The 22,040-nt window shown below is 44.5% G+C and overlaps 16 non-coding genes across 16 annotated transcripts; 4 read left to right on the forward strand and 12 right to left on the reverse strand.

Annotated features, from left to right (window-relative positions):
• Nucleotides 1-1,544: 1,544 nt before the first annotated feature.
• Nucleotides 1,545-1,618, reverse strand: TRNAT-AGU (transfer RNA threonine (anticodon AGU)). The gene has a single exon. It is a non-coding gene; the product is annotated as a tRNA-Thr (tRNA).
• Nucleotides 1,619-3,308: 1,690 nt separating this feature from the next.
• TRNAT-AGU (transfer RNA threonine (anticodon AGU)) lies at nt 3,309-3,382 on the reverse strand. Its single transcript has one exon. It is a non-coding gene; the product is annotated as a tRNA-Thr (tRNA).
• Nucleotides 3,383-5,072: 1,690 nt separating this feature from the next.
• On the reverse strand, nt 5,073-5,146 carry TRNAT-AGU (transfer RNA threonine (anticodon AGU)). The gene has a single exon. It is a non-coding gene; the product is annotated as a tRNA-Thr (tRNA).
• A 1,687-nt stretch (nt 5,147-6,833) lies between these two features.
• On the reverse strand, nt 6,834-6,907 carry TRNAT-AGU (transfer RNA threonine (anticodon AGU)). Its single transcript has one exon. It is a non-coding gene; the product is annotated as a tRNA-Thr (tRNA).
• Nucleotides 6,908-8,594: 1,687 nt separating this feature from the next.
• Nucleotides 8,595-8,668, reverse strand: TRNAT-AGU (transfer RNA threonine (anticodon AGU)). The gene has a single exon. It is a non-coding gene; the product is annotated as a tRNA-Thr (tRNA).
• Nucleotides 8,669-10,358: 1,690 nt separating this feature from the next.
• On the reverse strand, nt 10,359-10,432 carry TRNAT-AGU (transfer RNA threonine (anticodon AGU)). Its single transcript has one exon. It is a non-coding gene; the product is annotated as a tRNA-Thr (tRNA).
• A 1,690-nt stretch (nt 10,433-12,122) lies between these two features.
• On the reverse strand, nt 12,123-12,196 carry TRNAT-AGU (transfer RNA threonine (anticodon AGU)). The gene has a single exon. It is a non-coding gene; the product is annotated as a tRNA-Thr (tRNA).
• A 1,396-nt stretch (nt 12,197-13,592) lies between these two features.
• TRNAS-GCU (transfer RNA serine (anticodon GCU)) lies at nt 13,593-13,674 on the forward strand. The gene has a single exon. It is a non-coding gene; the product is annotated as a tRNA-Ser (tRNA).
• A 212-nt stretch (nt 13,675-13,886) lies between these two features.
• Nucleotides 13,887-13,960, reverse strand: TRNAT-AGU (transfer RNA threonine (anticodon AGU)). Its single transcript has one exon. It is a non-coding gene; the product is annotated as a tRNA-Thr (tRNA).
• Nucleotides 13,961-15,353: 1,393 nt separating this feature from the next.
• Nucleotides 15,354-15,435, forward strand: TRNAS-GCU (transfer RNA serine (anticodon GCU)). Its single transcript has one exon. It is a non-coding gene; the product is annotated as a tRNA-Ser (tRNA).
• A 212-nt stretch (nt 15,436-15,647) lies between these two features.
• TRNAT-AGU (transfer RNA threonine (anticodon AGU)) lies at nt 15,648-15,721 on the reverse strand. Its single transcript has one exon. It is a non-coding gene; the product is annotated as a tRNA-Thr (tRNA).
• A 1,687-nt stretch (nt 15,722-17,408) lies between these two features.
• On the reverse strand, nt 17,409-17,482 carry TRNAT-AGU (transfer RNA threonine (anticodon AGU)). The gene has a single exon. It is a non-coding gene; the product is annotated as a tRNA-Thr (tRNA).
• A 1,393-nt stretch (nt 17,483-18,875) lies between these two features.
• Nucleotides 18,876-18,957, forward strand: TRNAS-GCU (transfer RNA serine (anticodon GCU)). Its single transcript has one exon. It is a non-coding gene; the product is annotated as a tRNA-Ser (tRNA).
• A 212-nt stretch (nt 18,958-19,169) lies between these two features.
• Nucleotides 19,170-19,243, reverse strand: TRNAT-AGU (transfer RNA threonine (anticodon AGU)). The gene has a single exon. It is a non-coding gene; the product is annotated as a tRNA-Thr (tRNA).
• A 1,393-nt stretch (nt 19,244-20,636) lies between these two features.
• TRNAS-GCU (transfer RNA serine (anticodon GCU)) lies at nt 20,637-20,718 on the forward strand. Its single transcript has one exon. It is a non-coding gene; the product is annotated as a tRNA-Ser (tRNA).
• A 212-nt stretch (nt 20,719-20,930) lies between these two features.
• On the reverse strand, nt 20,931-21,004 carry TRNAT-AGU (transfer RNA threonine (anticodon AGU)). Its single transcript has one exon. It is a non-coding gene; the product is annotated as a tRNA-Thr (tRNA).
• Nucleotides 21,005-22,040: the final 1,036 nt, after the last annotated feature.

Raw genomic sequence — 22,040 nt, forward strand, 5'->3', positions numbered from 1 at the left:
GAGACTATGCAACGTCCTTTTGAACTCATCACTCCTCCAAAAGTTGTTGTTGTTTTTTTCTTTTTCTTCTTTTTTCATTGCTTATTTTTCTTAGCTGTTTGGTGCCAAGAAAAACCAGCTTACGAGTAGCTTGAAAACTTTCCAGCTTTGTACATTGCTTCATTTTTGCTAAAAGGTTTAAGAGCCAAGGCTACAACTCAGATATCTCTTGTGAAGTCAAGAGGTAACAGTGGGCCAATCCCACCTAATCTTATTTTAAACAGGCAGAGTCTGTGCTCTAGAATCAAACAATGGACCGAAAATAAAAGAAGGTGGGAAAAACCAATTTGCCCATCTTTTGGCTTCCACTCCCGTGAAGATGAAATGCATGCGGGCAAAAAGATTTGGGGAAGGAAACTATCTGCATCTTGCTTCAGACCGTTTCTTACGCTTCTAACTTTTCATTTGTCCCTTGGAAGACAGCAGGCAGACATCCTCCTGTTTTTGGAAGAACACAGAGTCCTTGATCTAGAGCTAATCAACAGGCTGAAAATGAACAAAGATGGGGAAGAAAAATAGGAACGCTGCCATTTTTCATACATCCTCCACCCTTGACGTTTGAATTCATGATCGCCAAGAGGAGTTTGTGAATATGACTATTTGTGGAAAGACATCCTGCATGTGTCTTTTAACCAAATGAATCATTGCCCGAGGTGAAGTCAAAGGGAACAGATACTGAAGCGGTGACAAGAGTTTTGGGACCCCAACCACAGTCCAACACTTTGCATTCATGTAAAAATGCCAGCCAGGTAGGAGAAAAGTGTAGACTTGAAATTGATGGTTGAGCTACATCTCTGAATGTCCTGGCAAAAGAGTGGCTCCATCCAGGCGAATTTCTCTTGACGCGGGCACAGTTCATCATCTAGAGCCAATAAAAAAGGAACAGCAGAAAGTGAAAAAAAAAGATGGGGAATACATGACATTTTGCACCTGTTGACGCTTCCTAATTCCATGCCGTTAGACTGCGTGTCTGCAGCAAAGTTGGTGAGCATTACTACTTGTGACTTGCTTTACACCCTTGATTGCATTTGTAACATTTGATTATACCCTTGGCAGAAAAGGAAGAATGAAGCTTTTGTCACAATGAATTGACAGCACGGAAGCAAGGTGCTCTATTAGGAGGTGAGAAACGGCATCCTGCTTGTGTCTTTTCCTCAAGTTTCTGCTTGTGACATGCAGCTCCCAAAATCAAAGCTCGCAAGCTTGCTGTGGATGAGGTGGCCGAGTGGTTAAGGCGATGGACTGCTAATCCATTGTGCTCTGCATGCATGGGTTCAAATCCCATCCTCATCGAGCCCTTCGTCTAAAGGTGCACTGTTTTGTGCTTGCCGTGGACACCAGGCTGGCATAACCTAGGCTAAAAGGTCCAGCAAACTCGCAGGGCTTTGAAGAGATCAGCTGGAAGCATCAAGAGCAGGGCTGCTGCCTAAACCATGCCATTGCGGCACAAAGCTCCCGAGGCCACTCTTAAAACCTTTTCAAGGGCTTAATCTGCAGCCAAAGAAAGGCGCTGCTGAGAGTCGAACTCAGGATCTCCTGTTTACTAGACAGGCGCTTTAACCAACTAAGCCACAGCACCACACCCGGACACTGTGCTCGTGCCAAAGGCAGACTTGTGTCAGCACAGGCACAGAACAGTTGTGAGGAACTTCTTGACAAATGTTACGCACATCAAGCTTCAAAATCTCTAACGCAGCATGAAAGGCAGAGGAGGAGATAGCAAAGGAGACTATGCAACGTCCTTTTGAACTCATCACTCCTCCAAAAGTTGTTGTTGTTTTTTTCTTTTTCTTCTTTTTTCATTGCTTATTTTTCTTAGCTGTTTGGTGCCAAGAAAAACCAGCTTACGAGTAGCTTGAAAACTTTCCAGCTTTGTACATTGCTTCATTTTTGCTAAAAGGTTTAAGAGCCAAGGCTACAACTCAGATATCTCTTGTGAAGTCAAGAGGTAACAGTGGGCCAATCCCACCTAATCTTATTTTAAACAGGCAGAGTCTGTGCTCTAGAATCAAACAATGGACCGAAAATAAAAGAAGGTGGGAAAAACCAATTTGCCCATCTTTTGGCTTCCACTCCCGTGAAGATGAAATGCATGCGGGCAAAAAGATTTGGGGAAGGAAACTATCTGCATCTTGCTTCAGACCGTTTCTTACGCTTCTAACTTTTCATTTGTCCCTTGGAAGACAGCAGGCAGACATCCTCCTGTTTTTGGAAGAACACAGAGTCCTTGATCTAGAGCTAATCAACAGGCTGAAAATGAACAAAGATGGGGAAGAAAAATAGGAACGCTGCCATTTTTCATACATCCTCCACCCTTGACGTTTGAATTCATGATCGCCAAGAGGAGTTTGTGAATATGACTATTTGTGGAAAGACATCCTGCATGTGTCTTTTAACCAAATGAATCATTGCCCGAGGTGAAGTCAAAGGGAACAGATACTGAAGCGGTGACAAGAGTTTTGGGACCCCAACCACAGTCCAACACTTTGCATTCATGTAAAAATGCCAGCCAGGTAGGAGAAAAGTGTAGACTTGAAATTGATGGTTGAGCTACATCTCTGAATGTCCTGGCAAAAGAGTGGCTCCATCCAGGCGAATTTCTCTTGACGCGGGCACAGTTCATCATCTAGAGCCAATAAAAAAGGAACAGCAGAAAGTGAAAAAAAAAGATGGGGAATACATGACATTTTGCACCTGTTGACGCTTCCTAATTCCATGCCGTTAGACTGCGTGTCTGCAGCAAAGTTGGTGAGCATTACTACTTGTGACTTGCTTTACACCCTTGATTGCATTTGTAACATTTGATTATACCCTTGGCAGAAAAGGAAGAATGAAGCTTTTGTCACAATGAATTGACAGCACGGAAGCAAGGTGCTCTATTAGGAGGTGAGAAACGGCATCCTGCTTGTGTCTTTTCCTCAAGTTTCTGCTTGTGACATGCAGCTCCCAAAATCAAAGCTCGCAAGCTTGCTGTGGATGAGGTGGCCGAGTGGTTAAGGCGATGGACTGCTAATCCATTGTGCTCTGCATGCATGGGTTCAAATCCCATCCTCATCGAGCCCTTCGTCTAAAGGTGCACTGTTTTGTGCTTGCCGTGGACACCAGGCTGGCATAACCTAGGCTAAAAGGTCCAGCAAACTCGCAGGGCTTTGAAGAGATCAGCTGGAAGCATCAAGAGCAGGGCTGCTGCCTAAACCATGCCATTGCGGCACAAAGCTCCCGAGGCCACTCTTAAAACCTTTTCAAGGGCTTAATCTGCAGCCAAAGAAAGGCGCTGCTGAGAGTCGAACTCAGGATCTCCTGTTTACTAGACAGGCGCTTTAACCAACTAAGCCACAGCACCACACCCGGACACTGTGCTCGTGCCAAAGGCAGACTTGTGTCAGCACAGGCACAGAACAGTTGTGAGGAACTTCTTGACAAATGTTACGCACATCAAGCTTCAAAATCTCTAACGCAGCATGAAAGGCAGAGGAGGAGATAGCAAAGGAGACTATGCAACGTCCTTTTGAACTCATCACTCCTCCAAAAGTTGTTGTTGTTTTTTTCTTTTTCTTCTTTTTTCATTGCTTATTTTTCTTAGCTGTTTGGTGCCAAGAAAAACCAGCTTACGAGTAGCTTGAAAACTTTCCAGCTTTGTACATTGCTTCATTTTTGCTAAAAGGTTTAAGAGCCAAGGCTACAACTCAGATATCTCTTGTGAAGTCAAGAGGTAACAGTGGGCCAATCCCACCTAATCTTATTTTAAACAGGCAGAGTCTGTGCTCTAGAATCAAACAATGGACCGAAAATAAAAGAAGGTGGGAAAAACCAATTTGCCCATCTTTTGGCTTCCACTCCCGTGAAGATGAAATGCATGCGGGCAAAAAGATTTGGGGAAGGAAACTATCTGCATCTTGCTTCAGACCGTTTCTTACGCTTCTAACTTTTCATTTGTCCCTTGGAAGACAGCAGGCAGACATCCTCCTGTTTTTGGAAGAACACAGAGTCCTTGATCTAGAGCTAATCAACAGGCTGAAAATGAACAAAGATGGGGAAGAAAAATAGGAACGCTGCCATTTTTCATACATCCTCCACCCTTGACGTTTGAATTCATGATCGCCAAGAGGAGTTTGTGAATATGACTATTTGTGGAAAGACATCCTGCATGTGTCTTTTAACCAAATGAATCATTGCCCGAGGTGAAGTCAAAGGGAACAGATACTGAAGCGGTGACAAGAGTTTTGGGACCCCAACCACAGTCAAACACTTTGCATTCATGTAAAAATGCCAGCCAGGTAGGAGAAAAGTGTAGACTTGAAATTGATGGTTGAGCTACATCTCTGAATGTCCTGGCAAAAGAGTGGCTCCATCCAGGCGAATTTCTCTTGACGCGGGCACAGTTCATCATCTAGAGCCAATAAAAAAGGAACAGCAGAAAGTGAAAAAAAAAGATGGGGAATACATGACATTTTGCACCTGTTGACGCTTCCTAATTCCATGCCGTTAGACTGCGTGTCTGCAGCAAAGTTGGTGAGCATTACTACTTGTGACTTGCTTTACACCCTTGATTGCATTTGTAACATTTGATTATACCCTTGGCAGAAAAGGAAGAATGAAGCTTTTGTCACAATGAATTGACAGCACGGAAGCAAGGTGCTCTATTAGGAGGTGAGAAACGGCATCCTGCTTGTGTCTTTTCCTCAAGTTTCTGCTTGTGACATGCAGCTCCCAAAATCAAAGCTCGCAAGCTTGCTGTGGATGAGGTGGCCGAGTGGTTAAGGCGATGGACTGCTAATCCATTGTGCTCTGCATGCATGGGTTCAAATCCCATCCTCATCGAGCCCTTCGTCTAAAGGTGCACTGTTTTGTGCTTGCCGTGGACACCAGGCTGGCATAACCTAGGCTAAAAGGTCCAGCAAACTCGCAGGGCTTTGAAGAGATCAGCTGGAAGCATCAAGAGCAGGGCTGCTGCCTAAACCATGCCATTGCGGCACAAAGCTCCCGAGGCCACTCTTAAAACCTTTTCAAGGGCTTAATCTGCAGCCAAAGTAAGGCGCTGCTGAGAGTCGAACTCAGGATCTCCTGTTTACTAGACAGGCGCTTTAACCAACTAAGCCACAGCACCACACCCGGACACTGTGCTCGTGCCAAAGGCAGACTTGTGTCAGCACAGGCACAGAACAGTTGTGAGGAACTTCTTGACAAATGTTACGCACATCAAGCTTCAAAATCTCTAACGCAGCATGAAAGGCAGAGGAGGAGATAGCAAAGGAGACTATGCAACGTCCTTTTGAACTCATCACTCCTCCAAAAGTTGTTGTTTTTTTCTTTTTCTTCTTTTTTCATTGCTTATTTTTCTTAGCTGTTTGGTGCCAAGAAAAACCAGCTTACGAGTAGCTTGAAAACTTTCCAGCTTTGTACATTGCTTCATTTTTGCTAAAAGGTTTAAGAGCCAAGGCTACAACTCAGATATCTCTTGTGAAGTCAAGAGGTAACAGTGGGCCAATCCCACCTAATCTTATTTTAAACAGGCAGAGTCTGTGCTCTAGAATCAAACAATGGACCGAAAATAAAAGAAGGTGGGAAAAACCAATTTGCCAATCTTTTGGCTTCCACTCCTGTGAAGATGAAATGCATGCGGGCAAAAAGATTTGGGGAAGGAAACTATCTGCATCTTGCTTCAGACCGTTTCTTACGCTTCTAACTTTTCATTTGTCCCTTGGAAGACAGCAGGCAGACATCCTCCTGTTTTTGGAAGAACACAGAGTCCTTGATCTAGAGCTAATCAACAGGCTGAAAATGAACAAAGATGGGGAAGAAAAATAGGAACGCTGCCATTTTTCATACATCCTCCACCCTTGACGTTTGAATTCATGATCGCCAAGAGGAGTTTGTGAATATGACTATTTGTGGAAAGACATCCTGCATGTGTCTTTTAACCAAATGAATCATTGCCCGAGGTGAAGTCAAAGGGAACAGATACTGAAGCGGTGACAAGAGTTTTGGGACCCCAACCACAGTCAAACACTTTGCATTCATGTAAAAATGCCAGCCAGGTAGGAGAAAAGTGTAGACTTGAAATTGATGGTTGAGCTACATCTCTGAATGTCCTGGCAAAAGAGTGGCTCCATCCAGGCGAATTTCTCTTGACGCGGGCACAGTTCATCATCTAGAGCCAATAAAAAAGGAACAGCAGAAAGTGAAAAAAAAAGATGGGGAATACATGACATTTTGCACCTGTTGACGCTTCCTAATTCCATGCCGTTAGACTGCGTGTCTGCAGCAAAGTTGGTGAGCATTACTACTTGTGACTTGCTTTACACCCTTGATTGCATTTGTAACATTTGATTATACCCTTGGCAGAAAAGGAAGAATGAAGCTTTTGTCACAATGAATTGACAGCACGGAAGCAAGGTGCTCTATTAGGAGGTGAGAAACGGCATCCTGCTTGTGTCTTTTCCTCAAGTTTCTGCTTGTGACATGCAGCTCCCAAAATCAAAGCTCGCAAGCTTGCTGTGGATGAGGTGGCCGAGTGGTTAAGGCGATGGACTGCTAATCCATTGTGCTCTGCATGCATGGGTTCAAATCCCATCCTCATCGAGCCCTTCGTCTAAAGGTGCACTGTTTTGTGCTTGCCGTGGACACCAGGCTGGCATAACCTAGGCTAAAAGGTCCAGCAAACTCGCAGGGCTTTGAAGAGATCAGCTGGAAGCATCAAGAGCAGGGCTGCTGCCTAAACCATGCCATTGCGGCACAAAGCTCCCGAGGCCACTCTTAAAACCTTTTCAAGGGCTTAATCTGCAGCCAAAGTAAGGCGCTGCTGAGAGTCGAACTCAGGATCTCCTGTTTACTAGACAGGCGCTTTAACCAACTAAGCCACAGCACCACACCCGGACACTGTGCTCGTGCCAAAGGCAGACTTGTGTCAGCACAGGCACAGAACAGTTGTGAGGAACTTCTTGACAAATGTTACGCACATCAAGCTTCAAAATCTCTAACGCAGCATGAAAGGCAGAGGAGGAGATAGCAAAGGAGACTATGCAACGTCCTTTTGAACTCATCACTCCTCCAAAAGTTGTTGTTTTTTTCTTTTTCTTCTTTTTTCATTGCTTATTTTTCTTAGCTGTTTGGTGCCAAGAAAAACCAGCTTACGAGTAGCTTGAAAACTTTCCAGCTTTGTACATTGCTTCATTTTTGCTAAAAGGTTTAAGAGCCAAGGCTACAACTCAGATATCTCTTGTGAAGTCAAGAGGTAACAGTGGGCCAATCCCACCTAATCTTATTTTAAACAGGCAGAGTCTGTGCTCTAGAATCAAACAATGGACCGAAAATAAAAGAAGGTGGGAAAAACCAATTTGCCCATCTTTTGGCTTCCACTCCCGTGAAGATGAAATGCATGCGGGCAAAAAGATTTGGGGAAGGAAACTATCTGCATCTTGCTTCAGACCGTTTCTTACGCTTCTAACTTTTCATTTGTCCCTTGGAAGACAGCAGGCAGACATCCTCCTGTTTTTGGAAGAACACAGAGTCCTTGATCTAGAGCTAATCAACAGGCTGAAAATGAACAAAGATGGGGAAGAAAAATAGGAACGCTGCCATTTTTCATACATCCTCCACCCTTGACGTTTGAATTCATGATCGCCAAGAGGAGTTTGTGAATATGACTATTTGTGGAAAGACATCCTGCATGTGTCTTTTAACCAAATGAATCATTGCCCGAGGTGAAGTCAAAGGGAACAGATACTGAAGCGGTGACAAGAGTTTTGGGACCCCAACCACAGTCCAACACTTTGCATTCATGTAAAAATGCCAGCCAGGTAGGAGAAAAGTGTAGACTTGAAATTGATGGTTGAGCTACATCTCTGAATGTCCTGGCAAAAGAGTGGCTCCATCCAGGCGAATTTCTCTTGACGCGGGCACAGTTCATCATCTAGAGCCAATAAAAAAGGAACAGCAGAAAGTGAAAAAAAAAGATGGGGAATACATGACATTTTGCACCTGTTGACGCTTCCTAATTCCATGCCGTTAGACTGCGTGTCTGCAGCAAAGTTGGTGAGCATTACTACTTGTGACTTGCTTTACACCCTTGATTGCATTTGTAACATTTGATTATACCCTTGGCAGAAAAGGAAGAATGAAGCTTTTGTCACAATGAATTGACAGCACGGAAGCAAGGTGCTCTATTAGGAGGTGAGAAACGGCATCCTGCTTGTGTCTTTTCCTCAAGTTTCTGCTTGTGACATGCAGCTCCCAAAATCAAAGCTCGCAAGCTTGCTGTGGATGAGGTGGCCGAGTGGTTAAGGCGATGGACTGCTAATCCATTGTGCTCTGCATGCATGGGTTCAAATCCCATCCTCATCGAGCCCTTCGTCTAAAGGTGCACTGTTTTGTGCTTGCCGTGGACACCAGGCTGGCATAACCTAGGCTAAAAGGTCCAGCAAACTCGCAGGGCTTTGAAGAGATCAGCTGGAAGCATCAAGAGCAGGGCTGCTGCCTAAACCATGCCATTGCGGCACAAAGCTCCCGAGGCCACTCTTAAAACCTTTTCAAGGGCTTAATCTGCAGCCAAAGAAAGGCGCTGCTGAGAGTCGAACTCAGGATCTCCTGTTTACTAGACAGGCGCTTTAACCAACTAAGCCACAGCACCACACCCGGACACTGTGCTCGTGCCAAAGGCAGACTTGTGTCAGCACAGGCACAGAACAGTTGTGAGGAACTTCTTGACAAATGTTACGCACATCAAGCTTCAAAATCTCTAACGCAGCATGAAAGGCAGAGGAGGAGATAGCAAAGGAGACTATGCAACGTCCTTTTGAACTCATCACTCCTCCAAAAGTTGTTGTTGTTTTTTTCTTTTTCTTCTTTTTTCATTGCTTATTTTTCTTAGCTGTTTGGTGCCAAGAAAAACCAGCTTACGAGTAGCTTGAAAACTTTCCAGCTTTGTACATTGCTTCATTTTTGCTAAAAGGTTTAAGAGCCAAGGCTACAACTCAGATATCTCTTGTGAAGTCAAGAGGTAACAGTGGGCCAATCCCACCTAATCTTATTTTAAACAGGCAGAGTCTGTGCTCTAGAATCAAACAATGGACCGAAAATAAAAGAAGGTGGGAAAAACCAATTTGCCCATCTTTTGGCTTCCACTCCCGTGAAGATGAAATGCATGCGGGCAAAAAGATTTGGGGAAGGAAACTATCTGCATCTTGCTTCAGACCGTTTCTTACGCTTCTAACTTTTCATTTGTCCCTTGGAAGACAGCAGGCAGACATCCTCCTGTTTTTGGAAGAACACAGAGTCCTTGATCTAGAGCTAATCAACAGGCTGAAAATGAACAAAGATGGGGAAGAAAAATAGGAACGCTGCCATTTTTCATACATCCTCCACCCTTGACGTTTGAATTCATGATCGCCAAGAGGAGTTTGTGAATATGACTATTTGTGGAAAGACATCCTGCATGTGTCTTTTAACCAAATGAATCATTGCCCGAGGTGAAGTCAAAGGGAACAGATACTGAAGCGGTGACAAGAGTTTTGGGACCCCAACCACAGTCCAACACTTTGCATTCATGTAAAAATGCCAGCCAGGTAGGAGAAAAGTGTAGACTTGAAATTGATGGTTGAGCTACATCTCTGAATGTCCTGGCAAAAGAGTGGCTCCATCCAGGCGAATTTCTCTTGACGCGGGCACAGTTCATCATCTAGAGCCAATAAAAAAGGAACAGCAGAAAGTGAAAAAAAAAGATGGGGAATACATGACATTTTGCACCTGTTGACGCTTCCTAATTCCATGCCGTTAGACTGCGTGTCTGCAGCAAAGTTGGTGAGCATTACTACTTGTGACTTGCTTTACACCCTTGATTGCATTTGTAACATTTGATTATACCCTTGGCAGAAAAGGAAGAATGAAGCTTTTGTCACAATGAATTGACAGCACGGAAGCAAGGTGCTCTATTAGGAGGTGAGAAACGGCATCCTGCTTGTGTCTTTTCCTCAAGTTTCTGCTTGTGACATGCAGCTCCCAAAATCAAAGCTCGCAAGCTTGCTGTGGATGAGGTGGCCGAGTGGTTAAGGCGATGGACTGCTAATCCATTGTGCTCTGCATGCATGGGTTCAAATCCCATCCTCATCGAGCCCTTCGTCTAAAGGTGCACTGTTTTGTGCTTGCCGTGGACACCAGGCTGGCATAACCTAGGCTAAAAGGTCCAGCAAACTCGCAGGGCTTTGAAGAGATCAGCTGGAAGCATCAAGAGCAGGGCTGCTGCCTAAACCATGCCATTGCGGCACAAAGCTCCCGAGGCCACTCTTAAAACCTTTTCAAGGGCTTAATCTGCAGCCAAAGAAAGGCGCTGCTGAGAGTCGAACTCAGGATCTCCTGTTTACTAGACAGGCGCTTTAACCAACTAAGCCACAGCACCACACCCGGACACTGTGCTCGTGCCAAAGGCAGACTTGTGTCAGCACAGGCACAGAACAGTTGTGAGGAACTTCTTGACAAATGTTACGCACATCAAGCTTCAAAATCTCTAACGCAGCATGAAAGGCAGAGGAGGAGATAGCAAAGGAGACTATGCAACGTCCTTTTGAACTCATCACTCCTCCAAAAGTTGTTGTTGTTTTTTTCTTTTTCTTCTTTTTTCATTGCTTATTTTTCTTAGCTGTTTGGTGCCAAGAAAAACCAGCTTACGAGTAGCTTGAAAACTTTCCAGCTTTGTACATTGCTTCATTTTTGCTAAAAGGTTTAAGAGCCAAGGCTACAACTCAGATATCTCTTGTGAAGTCAAGAGGTAACAGTGGGCCAATCCCACCTAATCTTATTTTAAACAGGCAGAGTCTGTGCTCTAGAATCAAACAATGGACCGAAAATAAAAGAAGGTGGGAAAAACCAATTTGCCCATCTTTTGGCTTCCACTCCCGTGAAGATGAAATGCATGCGGGCAAAAAGATTTGGGGAAGGAAACTATCTGCATCTTGCTTCAGACCGTTTCTTACGCTTCTAACTTTTCATTTGTCCCTTGGAAGACAGCAGGCAGACATCCTCCTGTTTTTGGAAGAACACAGAGTCCTTGATCTAGAGCTAATCAACAGGCTGAAAATGAACAAAGATGGGGAAGAAAAATAGGAACGCTGCCATTTTTCATACATCCTCCACCCTTGACGTTTGAATTCATGATCGCCAAGAGGAGTTTGTGAATATGACTATTTGTGGAAAGACATCCTGCATGTGTCTTTTAACCAAATGAATCATTGCCCGAGGTGAAGTCAAAGGGAACAGATACTGAAGCGGTGACAAGAGTTTTGGGACCCCAACCACAGTCCAACACTTTGCATTCATGTAAAAATGCCAGCCAGGTAGGAGAAAAGTGTAGACTTGAAATTGATGGTTGAGCTACATCTCTGAATGTCCTGGCAAAAGAGTGGCTCCATCCAGGCGAATTTCTCTTGACGCGGGCACAGTTCATCATCTAGAGCCAATAAAAAAGGAACAGCAGAAAGTGAAAAAAAAAGATGGGGAATACATGACATTTTGCACCTGTTGACGCTTCCTAATTCCATGCCGTTAGACTGCGTGTCTGCAGCAAAGTTGGTGAGCATTACTACTTGTGACTTGCTTTACACCCTTGATTGCATTTGTAACATTTGATTATACCCTTGGCAGAAAAGGAAGAATGAAGCTTTTGTCACAATGAATTGACAGCACGGAAGCAAGGTGCTCTATTAGGAGGTGAGAAACGGCATCCTGCTTGTGTCTTTTCCTCAAGTTTCTGCTTGTGACATGCAGCTCCCAAAATCAAAGCTCGCAAGCTTGCTGTGGATGAGGTGGCCGAGTGGTTAAGGCGATGGACTGCTAATCCATTGTGCTCTGCATGCATGGGTTCAAATCCCATCCTCATCGAGCCCTTCGTCTAAAGGTGCACTGTTTTGTGCTTGCCGTGGACACCAGGCTGGCATAACCTAGGCTAAAAGGTCCAGCAAACTCGCAGGGCTTTGAAGAGATCAGCTGGAAGCATCAAGAGCAGGGCTGCTGCCTAAACCATGCCATTGCGGCACAAAGCTCCCGAGGCCACTCTTAAAACCTTTTCAAGGGCTTAATCTGCAGCCAAAGAAAGGCGCTGCTGAGAGTCGAACTCAGGATCTCCTGTTTACTAGACAGGCGCTTTAACCAACTAAGCCACAGCACCACACCCGGACACTGTGCTCGTGCCAAAGGCAGACTTGTGTCAGCACAGGCACAGAACAGTTGTGAGGAACTTCTTGACAAATGTTACGCACATCAAGCTTCAAAATCTCTAACGCAGCATGAAAGGCAGAGGAGGAGATAGCAAAGGAGACTATGCAACGTCCTTTTGAACTCATCACTCCTCCAAAAGTTGTTGTTGTTTTTTTCTTTTTCTTCTTTTTTCATTGCTTATTTTTCTTAGCTGTTTGGTGCCAAGAAAAACCAGCTTACGAGTAGCTTGAAAACTTTCCAGCTTTGTACATTGCTTCATTTTTGCTAAAAGGTTTAAGAGCCAAGGCTACAACTCAGATATCTCTTGTGAAGTCAAGAGGTAACAGTGGGCCAATCCCACCTAATCTTATTTTAAACAGGCAGAGTCTGTGCTCTAGAATCAAACAATGGACCGAAAATAAAAGAAGGTGGGAAAAACCAATTTGCCCATCTTTTGGCTTCCACTCCCGTGAAGATGAAATGCATGCGGGCAAAAAGATTTGGGGAAGGAAACTATCTGCATCTTGCTTCAGACCGTTTCTTACGCTTCTAACTTTTCATTTGTCCCTTGGAAGACAGCAGGCAGACATCCTCCTGTTTTTGGAAGAACACAGAGTCCTTGATCTAGAGCTAATCAACAGGCTGAAAATGAACAAAGATGGGGAAGAAAAATAGGAACGCTGCCATTTTTCATACATCCTCCACCCTTGACGTTTGAATTCATGATCGCCAAGAGGAGTTTGTGAATATGACTATTTGTGGAAAGACATCCTGCATGTGTCTTTTAACCAAATGAATCATTGCCCGAGGTGAAGTCAAAGGGAACAGATACTGAAGCGGTGACAAGAGTTTTGGGACCCCAACCACAGTCAAACACTTTGCATTCATGTAAAAATGCCAGCCAGGTAGGAGAAAAGTGTAGACTTGAAATTGATGGTTGAGCTACATCTCTGAATGTCCTGGCAAAAGAGTGGCTCCATCCAGGCGAATTTCTCTTGACGCGGGCACAGTTCATCATCTAGAGCCAATAAAAAAGGAACAGCAGAAAGTGAAAAAAAAAGATGGGGAATACATGACATTTTGCACCTGTTGACGCTTCCTAATTCCATGCCGTTAGACTGCGTGTCTGCAGCAAAGTTGGTGAGCATTACTACTTGTGACTTGCTTTACACCCTTGATTGCATTTGTAACATTTGATTATACCCTTGGCAGAAAAGGAAGAATGAAGCTTTTGTCACAATGAATTGACAGCACGGAAGCAAGGTGCTCTATTAGGAGGTGAGAAACGGCATCCTGCTTGTGTCTTTTCCTCAAGTTTCTGCTTGTGACATGCAGCTCCCAAAATCAAAGCTCGCAAGCTTGCTGTGGATGAGGTGGCCGAGTGGTTAAGGCGATGGACTGCTAATCCATTGTGCTCTGCATGCATGGGTTCGAATCCCATCCTCATCGAGCCCTTCGTCTAAAGGTGCACTGTTTTGTGCTTGCCGTGGACACCAGGCTGGCATAACCTAGGCTAAAAGGTCCAGCAAACTCGCAGGGCTTTGAAGAGATCAGCTGGAAGCATCAAGAGCAGGGCTGCTGCCTAAACCATGCCATTGCGGCACAAAGCTCCCGAGGCCACTCTTAAAACCTTTTCAAGGGCTTAATCTGCAGCCAAAGAAAGGCGCTGCTGAGAGTCGAACTCAGGATCTCCTGTTTACTAGACAGGCGCTTTAACCAACTAAGCCACAGCACCACACCCGGACACTGTGCTCGTGCCAAAGGCAGACTTGTGTCAGCACAGGCACAGAACAGTTGTGAGGAACTTCTTGACAAATGTTACGCACATCAAGCTTCAAAATCTCTAACGCAGCATGAAAGGCAGAGGAGGAGATAGCAAAGGAGACTATGCAACGTCCTTTTGAACTCATCACTCCTCCAAAAGTTGTTGTTTTTTTCTTTTTCTTCTTTTTTCATTGCTTATTTTTCTTAGCTGTTTGGTGCCAAGAAAAACCAGCTTACGAGTAGCTTGAAAACTTTCCAGCTTTGTACATTGCTTCATTTTTGCTAAAAGGTTTAAGAGCCAAGGCTACAACTCAGATATCTCTTGTGAAGTCAAGAGGTAACAATGGGCCAATCCCACCTAATCTTATTTTAAACAGGCAGAGTCTGTGCTCTAGAATCAAACAATGGACCGAAAATAAAAGAAGGTGGGAAAAACCAATTTGCCCATCTTTTGGCTTCCACTCCCGTGAAGATGAAATGCATGCGGGCAAAAAGATTTGGGGAAGGAAACTATCTGCATCTTGCTTCAGACCGTTTCTTACGCTTCTAACTTTTCATTTGTCCCTTGGAAGACAGCAGGCAGACATCCTCCTGTTTTTGGAAGAACACAGAGTCCTTGATCTAGAGCTAATCAACAGGCTGAAAATGAACAAAGATGGGGAAGAAAAATAGGAACGCTGCCATTTTTCATACATCCTCCACCCTTAACGTTTGAATTCATGATCGCCAAGAGGAGTTTGTGAATATGACTATTTGTGGAAAGACATCCTGCATGTGTCTTTTAACCAAATGAATCATTGCCCGAGGTGAAGTCAAAGGGAACAGATACTGAAGCGGTGACAAGAGTTTTGGGACCCCAACCACAGTCCAACACTTTGCATTCATGTAAAAATGCCAGCCAGGTAGGAGAAAAGTGTAGACTTGAAATTGATGGTTGAGCTACATCTCTGAATGTCCTGGCAAAAGAGTGGCTCCATCCAGGCGAATTTCTCTTGACGCGGGCACAGTTCATCATCTAGAGCCAATAAAAAAGGAACAGCAGAAAGTGAAAAAAAAAGATGGGGAATACATGACATTTTGCACCTGTTGACGCTTCCTAATTCCATGCCGTTAGACTGCGTGTCTGCAGCAAAGTTGGTGAGCATTACTACTTGTGACTTGCTTTACACCCTTGATTGCATTTGTAACATTTGATTATACCCTTGGCAGAAAAGGAAGAATGAAGCTTTTGTCACAATGAATTGACAGCACGGAAGCAAGGTGCTCTATTAGGAGGTGAGAAACGGCATCCTGCTTGTGTCTTTTCCTCAAGTTTCTGCTTGTGACATGCAGCTCCCAAAATCAAAGCTCGCAAGCTTGCTGTGGATGAGGTGGCCGAGTGGTTAAGGCGATGGACTGCTAATCCATTGTGCTCTGCATGCATGGGTTCGAATCCCATCCTCATCGAGCCCTTCGTCTAAAGGTGCACTGTTTTGTGCTTGCCGTGGACACCAGGCTGGCATAACCTAGGCTAAAAGGTCCAGCAAACTCGCAGGGCTTTGAAGAGATCAGCTGGAAGCATCAAGAGCAGGGCTGCTGCCTAAACCATGCCATTGCGGCACAAAGCTCCCGAGGCCACTCTTAAAACCTTTTCAAGGGCTTAATCTGCAGCCAAAGAAAGGCGCTGCTGAGAGTCGAACTCAGGATCTCCTGTTTACTAGACAGGCGCTTTAACCAACTAAGCCACAGCACCACACCCGGACACTGTGCTCGTGCCAAAGGCAGACTTGTGTCAGCACAGGCACAGAACAGTTGTGAGGAACTTCTTGACAAATGTTACGCACATCAAGCTTCAAAATCTCTAACGCAGCATGAAAGGCAGAGGAGGAGATAGCAAAGGAGACTATGCAACGTCCTTTTGAACTCATCACTCCTCCAAAAGTTGTTGTTTTTTTCTTTTTCTTCTTTTTTCATTGCTTATTTTTCTTAGCTGTTTGGTGCCAAGAAAAACCAGCTTACGAGTAGCTTGAAAACTTTCCAGCTTTGTACATTGCTTCATTTTTGCTAAAAGGTTTAAGAGCCAAGGCTACAACTCAGATATCTCTTGTGAAGTCAAGAGGTAACAGTGGGCCAATCCCACCTAATCTTATTTTAAACAGGCAGAGTCTGTGCTCTAGAATCAAACAATGGGCCGAAAATAAAAGAAGGTGGGAAAAACCAATTTGCCCATCTTTTGGCTTCCACTCCCGTGAAGATGAAATGCATGCGGGCAAAAAGATTTGGGGAAGGAAACTATCTGCATCTTGCTTCAGACCGTTTCTTACGCTTCTAACTTTTCATTTGTCCCTTGGAAGACAGCAGGCAGACATCCTCCTGTTTTTGGAAGAACACAGAGTCCTTGATCTAGAGCTAATCAACAGGCTGAAAATGAACAAAGATGGGGAAGAAAAATAGGAACGCTGCCATTTTTCATACATCCTCCACCCTTGACGTTTGAATTCATGATCGCCAAGAGGAGTTTGTGAATATGACTATTTGTGGAAAGACATCCTGCATGTGTCTTTTAACCAAATGAATCATTGCCCGAGGTGAAGTCAAAGGGAACAGATACTGAAGCGGTGACAAGAGTTTTGGGACCCCAACCACAGTCCAACACTTTGCATTCATGTAAAAATGCCAGCCAGGTAGGAGAAAAGTGTAGACTTGAAATTGATGGTTGAGCTACATCTCTGAATGTCCTGGCAAAAGAGTGGCTCCATCCAGGCGAATTTCTCTTGACGCGGGCACAGTTCATCATCTAGAGCCAATAAAAAAGGAACAGCAGAAAGTGAAAAAAAAAGATGGGGAATACATGACATTTTGCACCTGTTGACGCTTCCTAATTCCATGCCGTTAGACTGCGTGTCTGCAGCAAAGTTGGTGAGCATTACTACTTGTGACTTGCTTTACACCCTTGATTGCATTTGTAACATTTGATTATACCCTTGGCAGAAAAGGAAGAATGAAGCTTTTGTCACAATGAATTGACAGCACGGAAGCAAGGTGCTCTATTAGGAGGTGAGAAACGGCATCCTGCTTGTGTCTTTTCCTCAAGTTTCTGCTTGTGACATGCAGCTCCCAAAATCAAAGCTCGCAAGCTTGCTGTGGATGAGGTGGCCGAGTGGTTAAGGCGATGGACTGCTAATCCATTGTGCTCTGCATGCATGGGTTCAAATCCCATCCTCATCGAGCCCTTCGTCTAAAGGTGCACTGGTTTGTGCTTGCCGTGGACACCAGGCTGGCATAACCTAGGCTAAAAGGTCCAGCAAACTCGCAGGGCTTTGAAGAGATCAGCTGGAAGCATCAAGAGCAGGGCTGCTGCCTAAACCATGCCATTGCGGCACAAAGCTCCCGAGGCCACTCTTAAAACCTTTTCAAGGGCTTAATCTGCAGCCAAAGAAAGGCGCTGCTGAGAGTCGAACTCAGGATCTCCTGTTTACTAGACAGGCGCTTTAACCAACTAAGCCACAGCACCACACCCGGACACTGTGCTCGTGCCAAAGGCAGACTTGTGTCAGCACAGGCACAGAACAGTTGTGAGGAACTTCTTGACAAATGTTACGCACATCAAGCTTCAAAATCTCTAACGCAGCATGAAAGGCAGAGGAGGAGATAGCAAAGGAGACTATGCAACGTCCTTTTGAACTCATCACTCCTCCAAAAGTTGTTGTTTTTTTCTTTTTCTTCTTTTTTCATTGCTTATTTTTCTTAGCTGTTTGGTGCCAAGAAAAACCAGCTTACGAGTAGCTTGAAAACTTTCCAGCTTTGTACATTGCTTCATTTTTGCTAAAAGGTTTAAGAGCCAAGGCTACAACTCAGATATCTCTTGTGAAGTCAAGAGGTAACAGTGGGCCAATCCCACCTAATCTTATTTTAAACAGGCAGAGTCTGTGCTCTAGAATCAAACAATGGACCGAAAATAAAAGAAGGTGGGAAAAACCAATTTGCCCATCTTTTGGCTTCCACTCCCGTGAAGATGAAATGCATGCGGGCAAAAAGATTTGGGGAAGGAAACTATCTGCATCTTGCTTCAGACCGTTTCTTACGCTTCTAACTTTTCATTTGTCCCTTGGAAGACAGCAGGCAGACATCCTCCTGTTTTTGGAAGAACACAGAGTCCTTGATCTAGAGCTAATCAACAGGCTGAAAATGAACAAAGATGGGGAAGAAAAATAGGAACGCTGCCATTTTTCATACATCCTCCACCCTTGACGTTTGAATTCATGATCGCCAAGAGGAGTTTGTGAATATGACTATTTGTGGAAAGACATCCTGCATGTGTCTTTTAACCAAATGAATCATTGCCCGAGGTGAAGTCAAAGGGAACAGATACTGAAGCGGTGACAAGAGTTTTGGGACCCCAACCACAGTCAAACACTTTGCATTCATGTAAAAATGCCAGCCAGGTAGGAGAAAAGTGTAGACTTGAAATTGATGGTTGAGCTACATCTCTGAATGTCCTGGCAAAAGAGTGGCTCCATCCAGGCGAATTTCTCTTGACGCGGGCACAGTTCATCATCTAGAGCCAATAAAAAAGGAACAGCAGAAAGTGAAAAAAAAAGATGGGGAATACATGACATTTTGCACCTGTTGACGCTTCCTAATTCCATGCCGTTAGACTGCGTGTCTGCAGCAAAGTTGGTGAGCATTACTACTTGTGACTTGCTTTACACCCTTGATTGCATTTGTAACATTTGATTATACCCTTGGCAGAAAAGGAAGAATGAAGCTTTTGTCACAATGAATTGACAGCACGGAAGCAAGGTGCTCTATTAGGAGGTGAGAAACGGCATCCTGCTTGTGTCTTTTCCTCAAGTTTCTGCTTGTGACATGCAGCTCCCAAAATCAAAGCTCGCAAGCTTGCTGTGGATGAGGTGGCCGAGTGGTTAAGGCGATGGACTGCTAATCCATTGTGCTCTGCATGCATGGGTTCGAATCCCATCCTCATCGAGCCCTTCGTCTAAAGGTGCACTGTTTTGTGCTTGCCGTGGACACCAGGCTGGCATAACCTAGGCTAAAAGGTCCAGCAAACTCGCAGGGCTTTGAAGAGATCAGCTGGAAGCATCAAGAGCAGGGCTGCTGCCTAAACCATGCCATTGTGGCACAAAGCTCCCGAGGCCACTCTTAAAACCTTTTCAAGGGCTTAATCTGCAGCCAAAGAAAGGCGCTGCTGAGAGTCGAACTCAGGATCTCCTGTTTACTAGACAGGCGCTTTAACCAACTAAGCCACAGCACCACACCCGGACACTGTGCTCGTGCCAAAGGCAGACTTGTGTCAGCACAGGCACAGAACAGTTGTGAGGAACTTCTTGACAAATGTTACGCACATCAAGCTTCAAAATCTCTAACGCAGCATGAAAGGCAGAGGAGGAGATAGCAAAGGAGACTATGCAACGTCCTTTTGAACTCATCACTCCTCCAAAAGTTGTTGTTTTTTTCTTTTTCTTCTTTTTTCATTGCTTATTTTTCTTAGCTGTTTGGTGCCAAGAAAAACCAGCTTACGAGTAGCTTGAAAACTTTCCAGCTTTGTACATTGCTTCATTTTTGCTAAAAGGTTTAAGAGCCAAGGCTACAACTCAGATATCTCTTGTGAAGTCAAGAGGTAACAGTGGGCCAATCCCACCTAATCTTATTTTAAACAGGCAGAGTCTGTGCTCTAGAATCAAACAATGGACCGAAAATAAAAGAAGGTGGGAAAAACCAATTTGCCCATCTTTTGGCTTCCACTCCCATGAAGATGAAATGCATGCGGGCAAAAAGATTTGGGGAAGGAAACTATCTGCATCTTGCTTCAGACCGTTTCTTACGCTTCTAACTTTTCATTTGTCCCTTGGAAGACAGCAGGCAGACATCCTCCTGTTTTTGGAAGAACACAGAGTCCTTGATCTAGAGCTAATCAACAGGCTGAAAATGAACAAAGATGGGGAAGAAAAATAGGAACGCTGCCATTTTTCATACATCCTCCACCCTTGACGTTTGAATTCATGATCGCCAAGAGGAGTTTGTGAATATGACTATTTGTGGAAAGACATCCTGCATGTGTCTTTTAACCAAATGAATCATTGCCCGAGGTGAAGTCAAAGGGAACAGATACTGAAGCGGTGACAAGAGTTTTGGGACCCCAACCACAGTCAAACACTTTGCATTCATGTAAAAATGCCAGCCAGGTAGGAGAAAAGTGTAGACTTGAAATTGATGGTTGAGCTACATCTCTGAATGTCCTGGCAAAAGAGTGGCTCCATCCAGGCGAATTTCTCTTGACGCGGGCACAGTTCATCATCTAGAGCCAATAAAAAAGGAACAGCAGAAAGTGAAAAAAAAAGATGGGGAATACATGACATTTTGCACCTGTTGACGCTTCCTAATTCCATGCCGTTAGACTGCGTGTCTGCAGCAAAGTTGGTGAGCATTACTACTTGTGACTTGCTTTACACCCTTGATTGCATTTGTAACATTTGATTATACCCTTGGCAGAAAAGGAAGAATGAAGCTTTTGTCACAATGAATTGACAGCACGGAAGCAAGGTGCTCTATTAGGAGGTGAGAAACGGCATCCTGCTTGTGTCTTTTCCTCAAGTTTCTGCTTGTGACATGCAGCTCCCAAAATCAAAGCTCACAAGCTTGCTGTGGATGAGGTGGCCGAGTGGTTAAGGCGATGGACTGCTAATCCATTGTGCTCTGCATGCATGGGTTCGAATCCCATCCTCATCGAGCCCTTCGTCTAAAGGTGCACTGTTTTGTGCTTGCCGTGGACACCAGGCTGGCATAACCTAGGCTAAAAGGTCCAGCAAACTCGCAGGGCTTTGAAGAGATCAGCTGGAAGCATCAAGAGCAGGGCTGCTGCCTAAACCATGCCATTGTGGCAAAAAGCTCCCGAGGCCACTCTTAAAACCATTTCAAAGGCTTAATCTGCAGCCAAAGAAAGGCACTGCTGAGAGTCGAACTCAGGATCTCCTGTTTACTAGACAGGCGCTTTAACCAACTAAGCCACAGCACCACACCCAGACACTGTGCTCGTGCCAAAGGCAGACTTGTGTCAGCACAGGCACAGAACAGTTGTGAGGAACTTCTTGACAAATGTTACGCACATCAAGCTTCAAAATCTCTAACGCAGCATGAAAGGCAGAGGAGGAGATAGCAAAGGAGACTATGCAACGTCCTTTTGAACTCATCACTCCTCCAAAAGTTGTTGTTTTTTTCTTTTTCTTCTTTTTTCATTGCTTATTTTTCTTAGCTGTTTGGTGCCAAGAAAAACCAGCTTACGAGTAGCTTGAAAACTTTCCAGCTTTGTACATTGCTTCATTTTTGCTAAAAGGTTTAAGAGCCAAGGCTACAACTCAGATATCTCTTGTGAAGTCAAGAGGTAACAGTGGGCCAATCCCACCTAATCTTATTTTAAACAGGCAGAGTCTGTGCTCTAGAATCAAACAATGGACCGAAAATAAAAGAAGGTGGGAAAAACCAATTTGCCAATCTTTTGGCTTCCACTCCTGTGAAGATGAAATGCATGCGGGCAAAAAGATTTGGGGAAGGAAACTATCTGCATCTTGCTTCAGACCGTTTCTTACGCTTCTAACTTTTCATTTGTCCCTTGGAAGACAGCAGGCAGACATCCTCCTGTTTTTGGAAGAACACAGAGTCCTTGATCTAGAGCTAATCAACAGGCTGAAAATGAACAAAGATGGGGAAGAAAAATAGGAACGCTGCCATTTTTCATACATCCTCCACCCTTGACGTTTGAATTCATGATCGCCAAGAGGAGTTTGTGAATATGACTATTTGTGGAAAGACATCCTGCATGTGTCTTTTAACCAAATGAATCATTGCCCGAGGTGAAGTCAAAGGGAACAGATACTGAAGCGGTGACAAGAGTTTTGGGACCCCAACCACAGTCAAACACTTTGCATTCATGTAAAAATGCCAGCCAGGTAGGAGAAAAGTGTAGACTTGAAATTGATGGTTGAGCTACATCTCTGAATGTCCTGGCAAAAGAGTGGCTCCATCCAGGCGAATTTCTCTTGACGCGGGCACAG

This window comes from Staurois parvus, unplaced genomic scaffold (assembly GCF_062004578.1).
Source record: "Staurois parvus isolate SC_StPar_1 unplaced genomic scaffold, SC_StPar_1.0 ptg000020l, whole genome shotgun sequence".
NCBI classification, from domain to species: Eukaryota; Metazoa; Chordata; class Amphibia; order Anura; family Ranidae; genus Staurois; species Staurois parvus.